The following is a 19,172-nucleotide window of genomic DNA, read 5'->3' on the forward strand; positions in this document are numbered from 1 at the left end:
AAGGAATCTGACCTTGCCGTCTACATTGTGGCCTCACTGTAACAGTGCCCTTGAGGCTCCTAAGAGGGGACCACCTTACAATGAGATCTTAAGTATGGCCATTTTTTAATCTACAAAAATGTCAATTTCATAGGGGTCTAATTTAATGCCTTCAATAATCAACTCCATCTGTTAGCATGACCATTAGCATGTATTGAACACATACAACATGTAAGATTACATGTAACAAACCTTCGAGGTAAGTATTACCCCAGTTTACTAAGGCTCAGAAAGGTTAAGTGATAAGCTTAACACTGCACAGCTACATAAGAGCTGGGCTGAAATCCAGGTCTGCCTGTTTCTGTCTTTTTACTACAGCCCCTTGGCAACCTGTACCTATCATACTGAAAAGAGCCAATAATTGGGTTTTGTTGTTGTTGGGATTTTTGCTTTCTCCTACACCCCTACAGGAAAAGAACTAAAGTCTGAAAGAAATGAGTTCATATTCTTAAAGAAATAAGTTTATGCATATTCTTTTGCATTTAGCTTTGTTCTCACACCTACAAATGATAGAAACCAGCATCTGCATTTTAATAGTATAATAGTATTCTTCAGGATGTCAAGTACACTCAGACACATTCTCTTTAGGTTACAGTGGATGTTTAGTCAAGGCTGCAGAAAGTAATTAGCTTTTACTTTCACAGATGTTCGTTATGTCTTTTCCTTTTGTGGCTTGTATAAAACGTTCACTTTGATATAGTAAGGAAAAACATGCTTTTAAAGTCTATATTCTCAAAGGTAAATATTTTATTTTGTTTGGGGATGAATCTGTAAACCCACCTCCCTCATCTAAATATATAAAACCGCTTGCTTCATGGGCATATAAAACTGATTTTTCATCAGCCCTTTATATAAAAGAGTCACAGAGACCAGGTTTCTAATAACCTGATCTCCATCTTTATATCTCAGTTGTCAAGACAAATGACTTTTAACCCAATGCATTTGGTTCTAGATCTTTTAGAGACCATTTTGGAGCAAGGTAATATCAAAATTCGTATCTGGATGAAAGGTTGTGTAAACAGCATGAGAACTACAAACTGAGATAGGGCACATCTGAGATATTTCAGTTCTGTAACTGAGGTCTGGAGAGCTACACACAGAGGCTGTATGCTCCTTTATAGTTTCCATCAAAAGCTGTGTCATGGCTACAATTCCAGGGGCCTTCATTCTCGCTACTCTAAGGTGCAACAGTCAGGGTTCAGTGAATAACCCTGACATCTAAAGACTGAACACGATGTGTCATAAACAGAAGTTATTATTTGATAATTGAAGAGAAATTGAAGAGTCTACCTCCTTTGTCTTTTTTAATACGTAAAATATTATGATTTAAAAATTTTAAATGGTCTTAAAGCAATAGACTTTTTTTTTTTTTTTAAACGAAAAGGAGTTCTGGTTTTTTTTGTTTTTATTTATTTATTTATTTTTGGTTGTGTTGGGTCTTCGTTTCTGTGCAAGGGCTTTCTCTAGTTGCGGGAAGCGGGGGCCACTCTTCATCGCGGTGCGCGGGCCTCTCACTATCGCGGCCTCTCTTGTTGGGAGCACAGGCTCCAGACGCGCAGGCTCAGTAGTTGTGGCTCACGGGCCTAGTTGCTCCGCGGCACGTGGGATCTTCCCGGACCAGGGCTCGAACCCGTGTCCCCTGCATTGGCAGGCAGATTCTCAACCACTGCGCCACCAGGGAAGCCCCAGACATTTTTTAAATAACATTTCCAATTGGCCTCAAATAATTCCAGTATATAAATTGGTCAGTGAATTATTTTAATTTATATTTATTAAGAGTTGTAAAAAAAAAGTTAGCTTTTAATCAAAGTATAAAAGAAAAAGGGTGACTATTAAGTTTATTTTGGTGCCTTTATATAGCTTTTCTATGCATAAGCATATATATGCAGATTTGCAGAGCTGGTTTGTCAGAGATTCTCTATGTTTTGTATTTTTGCTCATGATATGTATACATGTTTACTTTCAAGAGAAGTTAATGATCAGTTTCATATGTCTAATTAATACTTGGGTATTTTTCATTATGTAAACTCATAACTGTATCCCTCCTCTATGCTTATTCAATTTTAGGTGACTCATTTAAATTTTGATTAATATAAATCAATGAATAAAAATTGCTTGTGTATTAATTTATTTCTAGCTTGTAGCTTCTATTCTTAAGGTTTTCTTATATAATACTATTTCATGTCCCCTTAATATAGTTTCTCCTGAACAAAGACTAAAGATTTAAGAATTAGTAAAGGGGGAGCAGAATCAAGATGGTGTACAGGAGGATGCAGAATTCGCATCTCCTCACAACTAGGGCACCTACCAGGCACCGGTGGGGGACCATGGACACCTAGGGATGGGAGGAACCCCCAGTGACCGGGTAGGACGTGGGGCACGTGGGGAGTAAAGGGGGAGGAGAAGTGGAGGTGGGATGCGACCGGTGTCCCTGAGGGGCGACTGGGGGAGGGGAAGGGATCCCATGCCTGGAGGGGGAAATTGGGGGACCACTGGGAGGGCAGAGGATCAAAAGGGAGCATGGCCAGGTTTCCCCTGCCCACTTGGACCCCCAGGAACCTGTTGAGATCCTGGGCCTGATCCTCTGCCCACCGAGGCCCCCTCCAGCTGGGCGGGTCCTGAAGGAGTGGGAGGGAGGGAAGGGGAGCAAAAGTAAAGGCCGGATCTCCGGGACTGGCACCCCTGAGGGGCGGCTGGGGGAGGGGAGGAGTTCCTACACCCAGTGGGACCCACCCACGGTTAGGGGTCCAACAGGGTGGGGGAGACCCTGGGGGAGACAGTGGGGGAGGGGTGTGAAGTAAAGGAACGGGGCCAGTGTTTTCCCTGTCCACGTAGGCACCTGGGAGCCTGTTGGGCTCCCGTGCCTAATCCTCTGCCCTCCAAGCCTCCCTCCTGCCGTGCACAGCCCAAGCCCCGCCCCTACACCCCACGCAGGGCCCCACCTCTATACTCGGAGACCCCCTCCAAAGTGCTGGGCCTAAACTCCACCCACACATCCTCACTCAGGGCCCCACCTCCAAACTCCGGAACTCCACACCCCAGACGCCCTCCTTTCCATGCGCTGCCTCTCCCCTTCTGTGCAGATCCTAAGGAGAGGCCCCGCCCCATGCTTGAACGTCGCCCCACCTAGGCCCTGCCCCCAGGGCCTTTTCCACTGTGTGGGTCCTGAGCCTAGGCCCCCATCCCATGCTCAAACGTCACCCCCCAACCCTCGTAGGTCCCACCCCACCCTAAACCCTGACCCTGCCTAAGATACACCCCCGCCTACACTCCACCCCCATAGGCAAGACTTTTTTCTTTTTTTTTTTCTTTTCTTTTTTCCTCTTTTAGATTCGGGTTCTGGTTTACCTTGTTGATTCTTTTATATTTTTATTTTTCCTAATAAATCTTTTATTTTTCTAATTTTAGTTTATTCTTTATACTTTGTTAGTGATCTCTCCTTTGGGCTGTTCCCCCCACCTTTTTTTTTTTCTTTTTCTTTTTTCTGTTGTGGTTTTATTTTACCTTGTTGCAGTTGTTTCAATTATAGTATTATTTTTCCTAATATACTTTTTATCTTTCTAATTTTATTTTATTTTTTATTCTTTGATATTGTACTGCTCCTTTTTTTCTTTCTTTCTTCCTTTTTTTTATTTTTATTTTTTTTACCATACCACAAAGCTTGCAGGATCTTGGTTCCCAGGCTGGAGGTCAGGCCCAAGCTCCTGTGGTGGGAGCTCTGAATCCAAACCGCTGGACTAACAGAGAACCTCAGACCCCAGAGAATATCAATTGGAGTGAGGCCTCCCGGAGGTCCTCATCTCAGCACCAAGACCCAGCTCTATCCAAGTGCCTGCACACTCCAGTGCTGCACATCTCAGGCCAAACAACCAGTAAGACAGGAATATGGCACCAACCATCAAAAAAAAAAAATGAAATGACAAAAAAATATGTTGCAGATGAAGGAGCAAGGTAAAAACCTACAAGACCAAATAAATGAAGATGAAATAGGCAACCTACCTAAAAAAGAATTCAGACTAATGATAGTAGAGATGATCCAAAGTCTCGGAAACAGAATGGAGCAAATACAAGAAACATTTAACAGGGATCTAGAAGAACTAAAGAGCAAACAAAAAGTGATGAACAACACAATTACTGAAATTAAAAACACTCTAGAAGGAATAAATAACAGAATAACTGAGGCAGAAGAACGGATAAGTGAGCTGGAAGATAAAATTGTGGAAATGACTGCCAGGGAGCAAAATAAAGAAAAAAGAATGAAAAGAATTGATGAGAGTTTCAGAGACATCTGGGACAACATTAAATGCACCAACATTCGAATTATACGGGTCCCAGAAGAGGAAGAGAAAAAGAAAGGGTCAGAGAAAATATTTGAAGAGATTATAGTCAAAAACTTCTCTAACATGGGAAAGGAAATAGTCATCAAGTCCAGGAAGCACAGAGAGTACCATACAGGATAAACCCAAAGAGAAACATGCCGAGACACATATTAATCAAGCAATCAAAAATTAAATACAAAGAAAAAGTATTAAAAACAGCAAGGGAAAAGCAACAAATAACATATAAGGGAATCCCCATAAGTTTAACAGCTGATTTTTCAGCAGAAACTCTGCAAGCCAGAAGGGAGTGGCAGGACATATTTAAAGTGATGAAAGGGAAAAACCTGCAACCAAGATTACTCTACCCAGCAAGAATCTCATTCAGATTTGATGGAGAAATTAAAACCTTTACAGACGAGCAACAGTTAAGAGAATTCAGCACCACCAAACCAGCTTTACAACAAATGCTAAAGGAACTTCTCTAGGCAGGAAACACAAGGGAAGGAAAAGACCAACAGTAACAAACCCAAAATAATTAAGAAGATGGTAATAGGAACATATATATTGATAACTACCCTAAATGTAAATGGATTAAATGCTCCAACCAAAAGACATAGACTAGCTGAATGGATACAAAAACAAGACCCATATATATGCTGTCTACAAGAGACCCACTTCAAACCTAGGGACACATACAGACTGAAAATCAGGGGATGGAAAAAGATATTCCATGCAAATGGAAATCAAAAGAAAGCTGGAGTAGCAATTCTCATATCAGAAAAAATAGACTTTAAAATAAAGACTATTACAAGAGACAAAGAAGGACACTACATAATGATCAAGGGATCAATCCAAGAAGAAGATATAACAATTGTCAATATTTATGCACACAACATAGGAGCACTTCAATACATAAGGCAAATGCTAACAGCCATAAAAGGGGAAATCAACAGTAATACAATCATAGTAGGGGACCTTAACACCCCACTTTCACCAAGGGACAGATCATCCAAAATGAAAATGAATAAGGAAACACAAGCTTTAAATGACACATTAAACAAGATGGACTTAATTGATATTTATAGCACATTCCATCCAAAAACAACAGAATACACTTTCTTCTCAAGTGCAAATGGAACATTCTCCAGGATAGACCAAATCAAGCCTTGGTAAATTTAAGAAAATTAAAATCATATCAAGTATCTTTTCCGACTACAATGCTATGAGACTACATATCAATTACAGGAAAAAAAACTGTAAAAAATACAAATACATGGAGGCTAAACAATACACTACTAAATAACCAAGAGATCACTGAAGAAATCAAAGAGGAAATCAAAAAATACCTAGAAACAAATGACAATGAAAACAAGACGACCCAAAACCTATGGGATGCAGCAAAAGCAGTTCTAAGAGGGAAGTTTATAGCAATACAATCCTACCTCAAGAAACAAGAAAAACCTCAAATAAACAACCTAACCTAAAGCAATTAAAGGAAGAAGAACAAAAAAAAACCCCAAAGTTAGCAAAAGGAAAGAAATCATAAAGATCAGATCAGAAATAAATGAAAAAGAAATGAAGGAAATGATAGCAAAGATTAATAAAACTAAAAGCTGGTGGTTCTTTGAGAAGATAAACAAAATTGATAAACCATTAGCCAGACTCAACAAGAAAAAAAGGGAGAACACTCAAATCAACAGAATTAGAAATGAAAAAGGAGAAGTAACAACTGACACTGCAAAATACAAAGGATCATGAGAGATTACTACAAGCAACTATATGCCAATAAAATGGACAACCTGGAAGAAATGGACAAATTCTTAGAAAAGCACAACCTTCCGAGACTGAACCAGGAAGAAATAGAAAATATAAACAGACCAATCACAAGCACTGAAATTGAGACTGTGATTAAAAATCTTCCAACAAACAAAAGCCCAGGACCAGATGGCTTCATAGGCGAATTCTATCAAACATTAACAGAAGAGCTAAAACCTTTCCTTCTCAAACTCTTCCAAAATATAGCAGAGGGAGGAACATTCCCTAACTCATTCTATGAGGCCACCATCACCCTGATACCAAATCCAGACAAAGATGTCACAAAAAAAGAAAACTACAGGGCAATATCTCTCATGAACATAGATGCAAAAATCCTCAACAAAATACTAGCAAACAGAATCCAACAGCACATTAAAAGGATCATACACCATGATCAAGTAGGGTTTATCCCAGGAATGCAAGGATTCTTCAACATATGCAAATCAATCAATGTGATACACCATATTAACAAACTGAAAGATAAAAACCATATGATCATCTCAATAGACGCAGAAAAAGCTTTTGACAAAATTCAACACCGATTTATGATAAAAACTCTCCAGAAAGCAGGCATAGAGGGAACCTACCTCAACATAATAAAGGCCATATATGACAAACCCACAGCCAACATCGTTCTCAATGGTGAAAAACTGAAACCATTTCCTCTAAGATCAGGAACAAGACAAGGTTGTCCACTCTCACCACTCTTATTCAACACAGTTTTGGAAGTTTCAGCCACAGCAATCAGAGAAGAAAAAGAAATAAAAGGAATCAAAATCAGAAAAGAAGAAGCAAAACTGTCACTGTTTGCAGATGACATGATACTATACATAGAGAACCCAAAGATGCTGCCAGAAAACTACTAGAGCTTATCAATGAATTTGGTAGAGTAGCAGGATACAAAATTAATGCACAGAAATCTCTTGCATTCCTATACACTAATGATGAAAAATCTGAAAGAGAATTTAAGGAAACACTCCCATTTACCACTGCAACAAAAAGAATAAAATACCTAGGGATAAACCTACCTAAGGAGACAAAAGACCTGTATGCAGAAAACTATAAGACACTGATGAAAGAAATTAAAGATGATAACAAACAGATGGAGAGACATACTATGTTCTTGGATAGGAAGAATCAACATTGTGAAAACGACTATACTACCCAAAGCAATCTACAGATTCAGTGCAATCCCGATCAAACTACCAATGGCATTTTTCACAGAACTAGAACAAAAAAGTTCACAATTTGTATGGAAACCAAAAGACCCCCAAATAGCCAAAGCAATCTTGAGAAAGAAAAACAGAGCTGGAGGAATCAGGCTCCCTGACTTCAGACTATACTACAAGCCTACGGTAATCAAGACAGTATGGTACTGGCACAAAAACAGAAATATAGATCAATGGAACCAGATAGAAAACCCAGAGACAAACTCACGCACATATGGTCACCTTATCTTTGATAAAGGAGGCAAGAATATACAATGGAGAAAATACAGCCTCTTCAATAAGTGGTGCTGGGAAAACTGGACAGCTACATGTAAAAGAATGAAATTAGAACACTTCCTAACACCATACACAAAAATAAACTCAAAATGGATTAAAGACCTAAATGTAAGGCCAGACACTATAAAACGTTTAGAGGAAAACATAGGCAGACACTCTATGACCTAAATCACAGCAAGATCCTTTTTGACCCACCTCCTAGAGAACTGGAAATAAAAACAAAAATAAACAAATGGGACGTAATGAAACTTAAAAGCTTTTGCACAGCAAAGGAAACCATAAACAAGACGAAAAGACAACCCTCAGAATGGGAGAAAATATTTGCAAATGAAGCAACTGACAAAGGATTAATCTCCAAGATTTACAAGCAGCTCATGCAGCTCAATAACAAAAAAACAAACAACCCAATCCAAAACTGGGCATAAGACCTAAACAGACATTTCTCCAAAGATACACAGAGTGCCAGCAAACACTTGAAAAGATGCTCTACATCACTAATTATTAGAGAAATGCAAATCAGAACTACAGTGAGGTATCACCTCACACAAGCCAGAATGGCCGTCATCAAAAAATCTACAAACAGGGGCTTCCCTGGTGGCGCAGTGGTTGAGGGTCTGCCTGCTGATGCAGGGGACACGGGTTCGAGCCCTGGTCTGGGAAGATCCCACATGCCGCGGAGCAACTGGGCCCGTGAGCCACAACTACTGAGCCTGTGCGTCTGGAGCCTGTGCTCCGCAACAAGAGAGGCCGCAATAGTGAGAGGCCCGTGCACCGCGATGAAGAGTGGCCCACGCTCGTCGCAACTGGAGAAAGCCCTCACACAGAAACGAAGACCCAACACAGCCATAAATAAATAAAAATAAAATAAATTTTTTTAAAAATCTACAAACAATAAATGCTGGAGAGGGTGTGGAGAAAAGGGAACCCTCTTGCACTGTTGGTGGGAATATAAATTGATACAGCCACTATGGAGAACTGTATGAAGGTTCCTTAAAAACCTAAAAGTAGAACTACCATATGATCCAGCAATCCCACTACTGGGCATATACCCTGAGAAAACCATAATTCAAAAAGAGTCACATACCACAATGTTCATTGCAGCACTATTTACCATAGCCAGGACAGGGAAGCAACCTAAGTGTCCATCGACAGATGAATGGATAAAGAAGATGTGGCACATATATACAATGGAATATTACTCAGCCATAAAAAGAAACGAAATTGAGTTATTTGTAGTGAGGTGGATGGACCTTGAGTCTGTCATACAGAGTGAAGTAAGTCAGAAAGAGAAAAACAAATACTGTATGCTAACACATATATATCGAATCTAAAAAAAAAAAAAAAATGGTTCTGATGAACCTAGGTGCAAGACAGGAATAAAGACAGAGACGTAGAGAATGGACTTGGGGACACGGGGAGGGGAAAGAGTAAGCTGGGATGAAGTGAGAGAGTAGCATTGACATATATACACTACCAAATGTAAAATAGATAGCTAGTGGGAAGCAGCCACATGGCACAGGGAGATCAGCTTGGTGCTTTGCGACCACCTAGGGGGTGGGATGAGGAAGGTGGGAGGGAGATACAAGAGGGAGGGGATATGGGGATATTCGTATGCATATAGCTGATTAATTTTGTTATACAGCAGAAACTAACACAACACTGTAAAGCAATTATACTCCAAAAAAGATGTTAAAAAAAAAAAAAAGAATTAGTAAAGGGACTTCCCTGGTGGTGCAGTGGTTAAGAATCTGCCTGCCAATGCAGGGGACACGGGTTCAAAGACTGGTCCGGGAAGATCCCACATGCTGCGGAGCAACTTAGCCTGTGCGCCACAACTACTGAGCCTGCATGCCACAACTACTGAAGCCCATGCTCCGCACCAAGAGAAGCCACCAAAATGAGAAGCCCACGCACCGCAATGAAGAATAGCCCCCCCTCACTGCAACTAGAGAAAGCCGCCCACAGCAACAAAGACCCAGTGCAGCCAAAAATAAATTAAAATTTTTTTTAAATATTACAATTTTTTTTTAAAAAAGAATTAGTAAAATATGCCCTAAATATGGCTAATCGTCTGAAGGCACTCATCACACCAGATTCTCAGAAATCTAGCCACTTGTATTACACCTGAAGTCCCAGGAATTACCACTTTTAAAAGGTATGATGCCACAGGGATCATGCAACCTTGGACCTGAAAGACATTTTAAAGATTATCAAATGAACCCCAGTTAGATCAAATTATTTTTAACACAGTCCAGTGTCTGTCCGGAGACCTGTACCTAATGCGAGCAGCGAGAAACCGGCCTCGAGTTTTTCTTACAACTTGTAAGAAAATTAAAGTTGATACCGAATAGCCTTAACAAATTGCTGAGACTTTAGTGAGTAAATCGAGATTGGATTGAATTATGTTTTCAAAGTTGTAGACTTTTAAAAAAATAACTGATTCTTCCTAATTGGCTTGGACTTCTTGTCAGGATGGCAGAGATTAATTTTCCATTCACTTCAAAGAGTTCAATGGAATGAGCCCAAAGCAAAACATAGAACTTAACAATATTTTCTTTTACTCTCCCCAGTTTTTTGTTGACACCTCTCTATGCGAAGAATTTAGAATTTAGTTTCTTCTAGCCTAACGTTAGGAACAGCCTACAGCTATGACTCCTTTATGACTTCACCCAACAGGGATAGCAGCAAATTGTTTCCTTTGCCCTTTCAGCAATTAGCTCAGACACAGCTATAGTCCATTCAAAACACTAAGCTAAATTGGTATTGTGATTTCTGGTGTTTGTAAATTTATCACTTAATATGCTTTTACAGCACAATTTACCCCCCATGCTGAGCTCCACTGAAATTTTTTCTTAATTGCCTAAGACATCACCCAGTCTCAAGAACTGAATATCCAGTGTCTCCTGTGTTCCCTGTAGATCAGCTCTACCTTCTTGGGTGAACCAGAGAAAAATCTACAGTGATTCCTCAACTCTAAAATACAATTGATTGTAAAATGCACCATTGATTTAACAACTGCCTACGGGAAACTAAAATACAGCATTAAACACTCACATCACTAGTAAGATGTACCCTGATTTCAGAAACAGTAACGTGGGAAAATGCACATCACAGAATTGAGGAAAAAAACAATATTGACAATTCATTGATGCATTTTCTTCTAAGATTAAACGTACTCATCTCTATCAGGCAATGAAAGAATTCTCCACCAAGCGATTTCCTCGCTACTAATAAATGCCCAATCCAAACACATAAATGAATCATATAAAAGGATCAAAATTGATTAAACATCTCACAAAATGTTTTACTTTTTTTCAGGCACAGGATTGAGAAAAAACTGTGAATAATTTTGAAATAAATTGTATTTCTATAGCAACAAAGCCACAAGTACTTGCTACCTTAACAACTGAAAAACTTGACATTGCATCCTGAAAATGAAGCTTTGCATTTCTTGAGGATGTAAAGCTATCCTAGGCTTCATCATACTATTATTGGGAATGTAATTCTGGGATATAGCTTTAAAGGTATTCTTTTCTATCAGAAACCTATTGAAAAGTGTAAAGCCTCCCCCTAATCAAAAGCAAAAAAATTTCTAAAATACTGCCTGATCTTTACTGAGAATACAGTTGTTTCTGTACCACCTTAAATAAAATGTGTCGTTTTTCTTAATTTACAAAACTGAATACATTTGCTATTTCTCTGAAAAACATTCAAAGCAAATATCTATCTTTTGCTAATAAATTTAAGTAATACTGGGTACTTCATTTCTTTTGGATATATACTCAGAAGTGGGATTGATGAATCATATGGCAGTTCTATTTTTAATACTTTGAGGAATCACCATACTGCTTTCCATAATGGCTGGACCAATTTACATTCCCACCAAGGGTTCCCTTTTCTCCGCATTCTTGCCAACACATCTTTTGCCTTTTCAATAATAGCCATTCTAACAGGTGTGAAGTGATATCTCGTGATTTTGATTCACATTTCCCTGACGACTAATGATGCTGAGCAACTTTTCCTTTCTCTTGTTTATTTGTAAGTCTTCTTTGGAGAAATGTCTATTAAGGTCCTTTGTTCATTTTTTAATTGGGTTATTTGAGTTGTCTAAGTTCCTTATATATTTTGGACATTGACCCCTCATTAGATACATGGTTTGAAAATATTTTCTCTCATTTAATAGGTTGTTTCTTCTCTCTATTGATTGTTTTGGGGGTGGGGGGTTGTTTGTTTTTATTTGCTTTGCAGAAGCATTTTAATTTGATGAAACCCAAATTGTCTGTTTTTGCTTTGATTACCTGTGCTTTTGATGTCATATCCACGAACGCTATGCCAAGGCCAATGTCAAGATAATTTTCCCATATGTTTCCTTCTTGTAGTTTTACAGTTTCAGGTCTTACATTTAAATCTATAATCCATTTTGAGTTGACTTTTGTATATGGTGTGAGATAAGAGCCCAATTTCATTCTTCTGCATGTGGTTATCCAGTTTTTCCAGTACTATTTATTGAAGAGGCTCTCCTTTCCCCATTGTGTGTCCTTGGCACCTTGTCAAAAATCAGTTGACCATAAATGCATGGGCTTATTTCTGGGTTCTCTATTCTGTTTCATTGGTCTATGCATCTGTCTTTATACAAGTACCAGACTGTTTTGAATACTGTAGCTTTTCATATATTTTGAAATCAGTAATTATGATGCCTCCAGCTTTGTTCTTCTTGTTCAAGATTGCCTTAGCTATTTGGGATCCTCTGTATTTCCATATGAATTTCAGGATTGTTTTTTCTATTTCTGTGAAGAATGTCATTGGGATTTTGATAGGGATTGCATTGAATATATAGATCACATTGGTAGTATGGACATTTTAACAATATTACTATTTTCAATCCGTGAACATAGGATATGTTTCCATTTATCTGTGTTTCCTTTAATATCCTTCATCAATGTTTTATGATTTTCAGTATACAAGCCTTTTACCTCTTTGGTTAAATTTATTCCTATTTTATTCTTTCAGTTGGTATTGTAAATGGGATTGTTTTCTTAATTTCTTCAGATAGTTTGTTGTTAGTGCATAGAAGTTTCACTGATTCTTGTATGTTGATTTTGTATCCTGAGACTACTGAATTCATTTAATAGTTCTAATGGTTTTTTGTTGAGTCTTTAGGATTTTCTACATATATGATCATGTCATCTGTCAAAAGAAATAATTTTACTTCTTCCTTTCCGATTTGGTCGCCTTTTATTTCTTTACCTTGCCTAATTGCTCTGGTTAGGACTTTCAGTACTACATTGAACAGAACTGGCAAGAGCGGGCATCCTTGCCTTGTACTGAATCTTAGAGGAAAAGCTTTCCAAAGTCTAGACCTCAAGAGGCCTTGAAGCGTCCACCTTTGCCCTCTTGGAATCCTGCACTGTGTTAAGGTAGCCAGTCTAGCCTAGTGGAGGATGAGAGGTCACCTGGAGGAGAACTGAGGCACTCCAGCTGGTAGCCAACACCAACTTCCAGAAGCGAGTGCGACCATCTTGGACCTGACAGCCCAGATGACTATCCAGCATTTATAGTCATGTGAGTGACCCAGGTGAAAGCAACAGAGAAATCACCCAATCAATCCACAGAATTGTGGAAAATAATAAATCGTTGATGTTTTAAACCATTAGCTTTGGGGCGATTTGTTCTGCAGCAACAGGTAACTGAAATGGCATCCATGAAAGTAAAAATTAATAAGCTGGTCCTTGGTGATAAAAACAATTGTGAGTCTCTGAAGTGTTACAGTTATTATGAATCTTGATTCCTTCCTTTCCTCCTTCATTCTATAAATATTTATTGAGCACGTAGCATATTCCAAGTAATATACTAAGTTTCAGATATAGATTGACAAACAAAACATTTTCCTGCCCTTGCAAAGTTTACGATCCAGCTAGCATTAAAAATGCTAACACTTTCGTCAATGCTTAAGACACAGAGCAGCTGTGAAATAATTTCTCTCCCATTGATTTTATTCTAAAGAAACAGTTATTGCATTGAACTCAAAAGGTTTAAAATATGAGGAAACTGTTGTTCTATCTCTTTTTTACTTAAAAGAGTAGATATAAATAAATTGTCTACAGAGATGAAGAAAACAGATGGATTTGAAAATTCAAGCTCACACTGAATATAATTAACTTGGAAAGAGAGAGAAGCCAAGGACGCCTGAGATCTTAGGCGCCCGGGAGACAGGCAAAGGGCTAACTTATTTTTTTTTTTTTTTTAAACATCTTTATTGAAGTATAATTGCCTTACAATGGTGTGTTAAATTCTGCTTTATAACAAAGTGAATCAGTTATACATATACAATATGTTCCCATTTCTCTTCCCTCTTGCATCTCCCTCCCTCCCACCCTCCCCATCCCACCCCTCTAGGTGGTCACAAAGCACCGAGCTGATCTCCCTGTGCTATGCGGCTGCTTCCCACTAGTTATCTATTTTACATTTGGTAGTGTATATATGTCCATGACACTCTCTTACCCTGTCACATCTCACCCCACCCCGTCCCCATATCCTCAAGTCCATTCTCTAGTAGGGCAGTAAGGAAAATTCAAACTCCATTAGTCTCTGAAGAGGTGAAAGAGCAAACGAAGAGAGAAAACAAAATGTGGCTATTGGGGAGTAATTAACATTTTGACCCAGTTGCCAGCCTCAGTAGGTGTTCGCTGCCACTGCCGCTGCGGATTAGCAGAGCTTGGGTTTCCTAGGTCATTGCAAAGGCAAAGGTCTTATGAAGCACTCTGGATGTTGTTTACTATTTGATTCTGAGCGAAGTACACTTGAAGAGACAAATGGGCTTATTAAGCAAAACCTTCAGCAGGAATGGAGGGTTGCCTTCTGCACCAGAGGGGCCTTATTTGAATACCCAAACAGAACACTCTGGGATAATTGATCAGGCAGATAACAAGATGACCTCTGGCCTTGAAGGGCTTGATAATGGTCATGGTCCCAGGTCACCGTGATTGGGACTTAAATAGAGCCTGGAGTACAAGGCCCTTCACCATCGAACCCCAGCAGCCATTCCCCACTTGGAAGTCATTTGGTCAGTCCTACACATGGAGTAGACATTCACAAATCCATCCTTTTTTATGTGCATGGATTCCTTCTACCTAGAAACCCATTTCCCTTCCACCTCACAAACTCCCACTCTTTAGACCCAATTTAAATGTTGTTTCTTTATACACTCACCCCAAAGCAAGCCAAATTTTTTAAATTATATCTCAATATAGCTGTTTTTATTTATTTATTTATTTATTTGTTTATTTATTTATTTATTTATTTATTTTCTATATCATCCTTCTTTTATTCCTGCTACCTTCTTAAACTTTAAAAGAGATTAAGTGCTTGATTGGCTAACATGTATTTGGGGCCCTTTACAGAGAGAAACAAATAGAAATGGTCTGTGTACCTTAGTTGATCATAATCTCTTATTTTTGAATCCGAAGTTATTTTTATTTCCTGATTATAAAAGTAATACACACTCATCATAAAAATTCAGATAATGTAAGAATTTGTTCTATCATAAAGGAACTTGACTGGGACCCAAAAACAAAACAATAAAAATATTCTCCAAGGCAAAATAAATTAATTATATATAAATAGCTAGTAAATTTTTTATAACAAAAAGAAAGCATAAAAGCAACAGTGCTATTTTGGTTTTGTTTTTAGAGCATCTAACAATTTACAAACACTTTTAAATACTTAAACATACAGAGTTAGGTTACTTCTCCTGTTGCTATATTCTTTTTTTATTTTTTAAATAAAATAGGTGGTCACAAAGCACTGAGATGACCTCCCTGTGCCATGTGGCTGCTTCCCACTAGCTAGCTATTTTGCATTTGGTAGTGTATATATGTCCATGCCACTCTCTTCATCCCAGCTTAGCCTTCCCCTTCCCCGTGTCCTCAAGTCCATTCTCTACATCTGCGTCTTTATTCCTGTCCTGTCCCTAGGTTCCTCAGAACCTTTTTTTTTTAGATTCCATATATATGTGTTAGCATACGGTATTTGTTTTTCTCTTTCTGACTTACTTCACTCTGTATGACAGACTCAAGGTCCATCCACCTCACTACAAATAACTCAATTTCATTTCTTTTTATGGCTGAGTAATATTCCATTGTATATATATGTGCCACATCTTCTTTATCCATTCATCTGTTGATGGACACTTAGGTTGCTTCCATGTCCTGGCTATTGTAAATAGAGCTACAGTGAACATTGTGCTACATGACTCTTTTTGAATTATGGTTTTTTCAGGGTATATGCCCAGTAGTGGGATTGCTGGATCATATGGTAGTTCTATTTTTAGTTTTTTAAGGAACCTCCATACTGTTCTCCATAGTGGCTGTATCAATTTACATTCCCACCAACAGTGCAAGAGGGTTCCCTTTTCTCCACACCTTCTCCAGCGTTTATTGTTTGTAGATTTTTTGATGATGGCCATTCTGACTGGTGTGAGGTGATACCTCATTGTAGTTTTGATTTGCATTTCTCTAATGATTAGTGATGTTGAGCATCCTTTCATGTGTTTGTCAAAGCAAGCCAAATTAATCATCCCTGTGTTGGTACTTACTACTCTGTGGCTCCTTTACTATAGCATAACCAGCAAGAGCATTTGTGTATTTGTCTTACCCACTACTTTGTGAGCTCCTCAGACACTGTAAGCCCCTTAGATGTGTCTGACTCATCTTGGTACTGGTGGTGCTTAAGTATATATCACATTACAGGTACTTAAGAAACATTCAATTGATGGAATAAATAAATGAAGTAATTTATGAGAAAGGAGAATACTTGAAGGGATGTAGGGTATGTGTGTATGTGTGTGTCTGTATGTGTGTCTGTGTGCATGTGTTATGTGTATATATATTTGTATTTATATCCATAGTCATAGTGTGGAAAGATACATATCTAGATGTTAACAAATAGGAAGATTTCTCAAGTAAACTGTAAGAAGACTTTTGTGATTGAGATGGCTTACAAATCACTTTAAACCTCTTCATTTCTTTTTATGATTATAGTTTTATTATAATGAAAGGATCCAAATTAGAACCAAAGGAAGAGATACGTAGGGCAGAATTTAGAACTGAGAGGGTTCCAAATGTAAAATTTGTGTCCTCAAGAATGTGTTTCCCTCCTGGCATCAATGTGTGGTAATACGCAGAATATTGGCAACCCAAGAAGCTCATCCACATGCTTTGTATAGTCAAGAAAAAGCAAGAATTCATTTCCTTATTTGAATGTAGTAATAAAGCACTGGCACATCACTTGTGTGTTAAGGTACTTGCAGACATTTTATCTTTAGTTAGGTCTTAGCAAGGTTTTTCTAAAACGCAACTGATTTGCACTCCTCAAGATTTAATGTGAAAAATATTTTTTAAAAAGAGATTAAAAGATTTAATGTTGTTTCAAATGCCTTACTGCGAATCTATGAGAATGATATTTAATAAGGATACAAGTACTTAACTGAAAGCTTGCACCCTGTAAACCAATTTCTAAACTTCAAAAATGCCTATTATATTTTAAGATCATTTGAATGTTCAAAGTATAACCTTTTCAAAATTATACAATTACATCAGGTATCAAGTGGAAAATACTCAGTTCCATCTTTTTTTTTTCAATAAATCAAAATCCCATAAATGTTATCAAGCAAATAATCACAGTTTCTAAAGACAGCTAGTTCTACCTGGTATCTTCTCTACATAAATAAGTTCTTGCTTCCCTAGAATTATGATAATTTGATAACTTGATGATTTAAATACATTCTTGCAGTCAAGATGTGTTTTTAAATAATGCTCAGTTTTTCTCTAAGTTTATAAGAGATATAAAAATGCTCATTGTAGAGATTTTGAAAAACAAGTAATTTTCTTCAGAGGAAAATAAAAATGATCCCAAATTCAGTAGTCCAAGATAATTATCACTGATATTTTATTATAATAACATTTCATTAGAAAAATAATATAAATAGAAAATTTAGAAATAAAGAAACAAAAAATAAAATAAAATATAATTTTTCTATATTAGTTTTTTCTATGTATGTATGTTATCTTACAATTTGGACAGTAGTATATATTTTTAAATAGAATTTAGGTTACTCCCAGTTTTTTGAGATTGTAATTAATACTGCAATGGACTTCGTATGTAAGTATTTGTCTGAATTTTTAACTACTTTTTTTGGAACAGATGTGTAGAAGAAAACAAATAGATCAAAAAAGCACTTACTTTTGAAAACTCTTAACACGTGCTGCAAAGATACTTCCCAAAAACTTGCCACCATGAAACCTTCTACCTGCAATAGATAAGAGCATCTGTTTCCAATCTCCTTCATAATACCCAGTAATATTATTTTGGTCTCTGCTAATATGACAGGCCAAAGTTGTTTCTGAATGGTTTTGTGATTTCTTTGATTATGAAGTGAAGTTAGGCATTTTTCACATGTTAATTGGCCATTTTTTTTTCATTTATTGTGAATTGAGCTCCTTGAGGACAGAGGTGTTTGTCCCAAGATCCCCCATGTCTGCCACATTATAATCACTCAATAACTGCTGTAGAAAGAATGGTATTTTCATATTCTTTGACCGTTTGTTACATTGGTTTTTAATGTTTTTCTTGCTCACTTCTAAAACCCATTTACATCCTAAATGTTTATTGCAATTATTTTCCCCCAATTTCTCATTTTCCTTTTAATCTTGTTTATGGTGTTCTTTGGTGAACCATCTTTCACTTTTATGTAGTCACCCATTGGCCTTTTTACTTTCTTTTATTCTATTTCTATTTACACTTCTGTATGGGATTTCTTCTGTTGCTTTTATGCTTTATGAACTCCTTTTCAATTCTGAGATGATTTTCAGTGTAAACATAATTCACCATTATTGTTGGGTGGGGGAGGGTATTTATTACTTCTGTTAATGTGTTCTTTTTAAGTGGTAGAGGTTTTTTTTTTTTTAATGTTTCTTTTATTTGAGTAGAGTTGATTTAAAATGTTGTGTTGTGAAACTATTATAATAGTTTCAGGTATACAGCAAAGTGGATCAGTTATACATATACATATATCCACTCTTTTTTAGATTCTTTTCGCATATAGGTCATTACAGAGTATTGAGTAGAGTTCCCTGTGCTATACAGTAGGTCCTTATTAGTTATCTATTTTACACCTGTTAATATGCTTAATTTCCACCAAGAGATTCAGTGCCTCATGAGAATATCTTGAAGACTAACTGGTGTGTTCTGCCAATCCCTAAGACGTGAGAATGTGAGACTTTGGAGAGGATACATTTTTTTCTTACAAGGATGCTTAATTTGGGGGTAATCCTCTGAGCCTATAAGATTTAATGTGCACTTTTCTGGGTAGGATCTGTGATTCCAGAATGCTTAAAAATCGTTAGAAGTTCTTCAAAGAATGTTCGTGTCTGAGACCAACAGGATTCCCCAATCTTTAAACTTTAATAACTTTCCTTCAAATCCAGAGTTTGACATC

At 37.5% G+C, this 19,172-nt stretch overlaps 1 long non-coding RNA gene across 3 annotated transcripts in view; it reads right to left on the reverse strand.

Moving 5' to 3' along the window:
- LOC137769407 (uncharacterized) overlaps positions 1 to 19,172 on the reverse strand; it is a 280,962-nt gene that overhangs the window by 42,133 nt on the left and 219,657 nt on the right. The window contains exon 1 of one of the 3 annotated variants that reach the window (XR_011074966.1): positions 17,918 to 17,986. The exons of the other annotated variants lie outside the window; for them this stretch is intronic. This is a non-coding gene — a long non-coding RNA (uncharacterized lncRNA). Of the gene's footprint in view, positions 1 to 17,917; positions 17,987 to 19,172 lie in introns of those variants that run through there. 3 annotated transcript variants of the gene reach the window in all.

Source organism: Eschrichtius robustus, chromosome 9 (genome assembly GCF_028021215.1).
Source record: "Eschrichtius robustus isolate mEscRob2 chromosome 9, mEscRob2.pri, whole genome shotgun sequence".
In the NCBI taxonomy this organism is placed as follows: Eukaryota; Metazoa; Chordata; class Mammalia; order Artiodactyla; family Eschrichtiidae; genus Eschrichtius; species Eschrichtius robustus.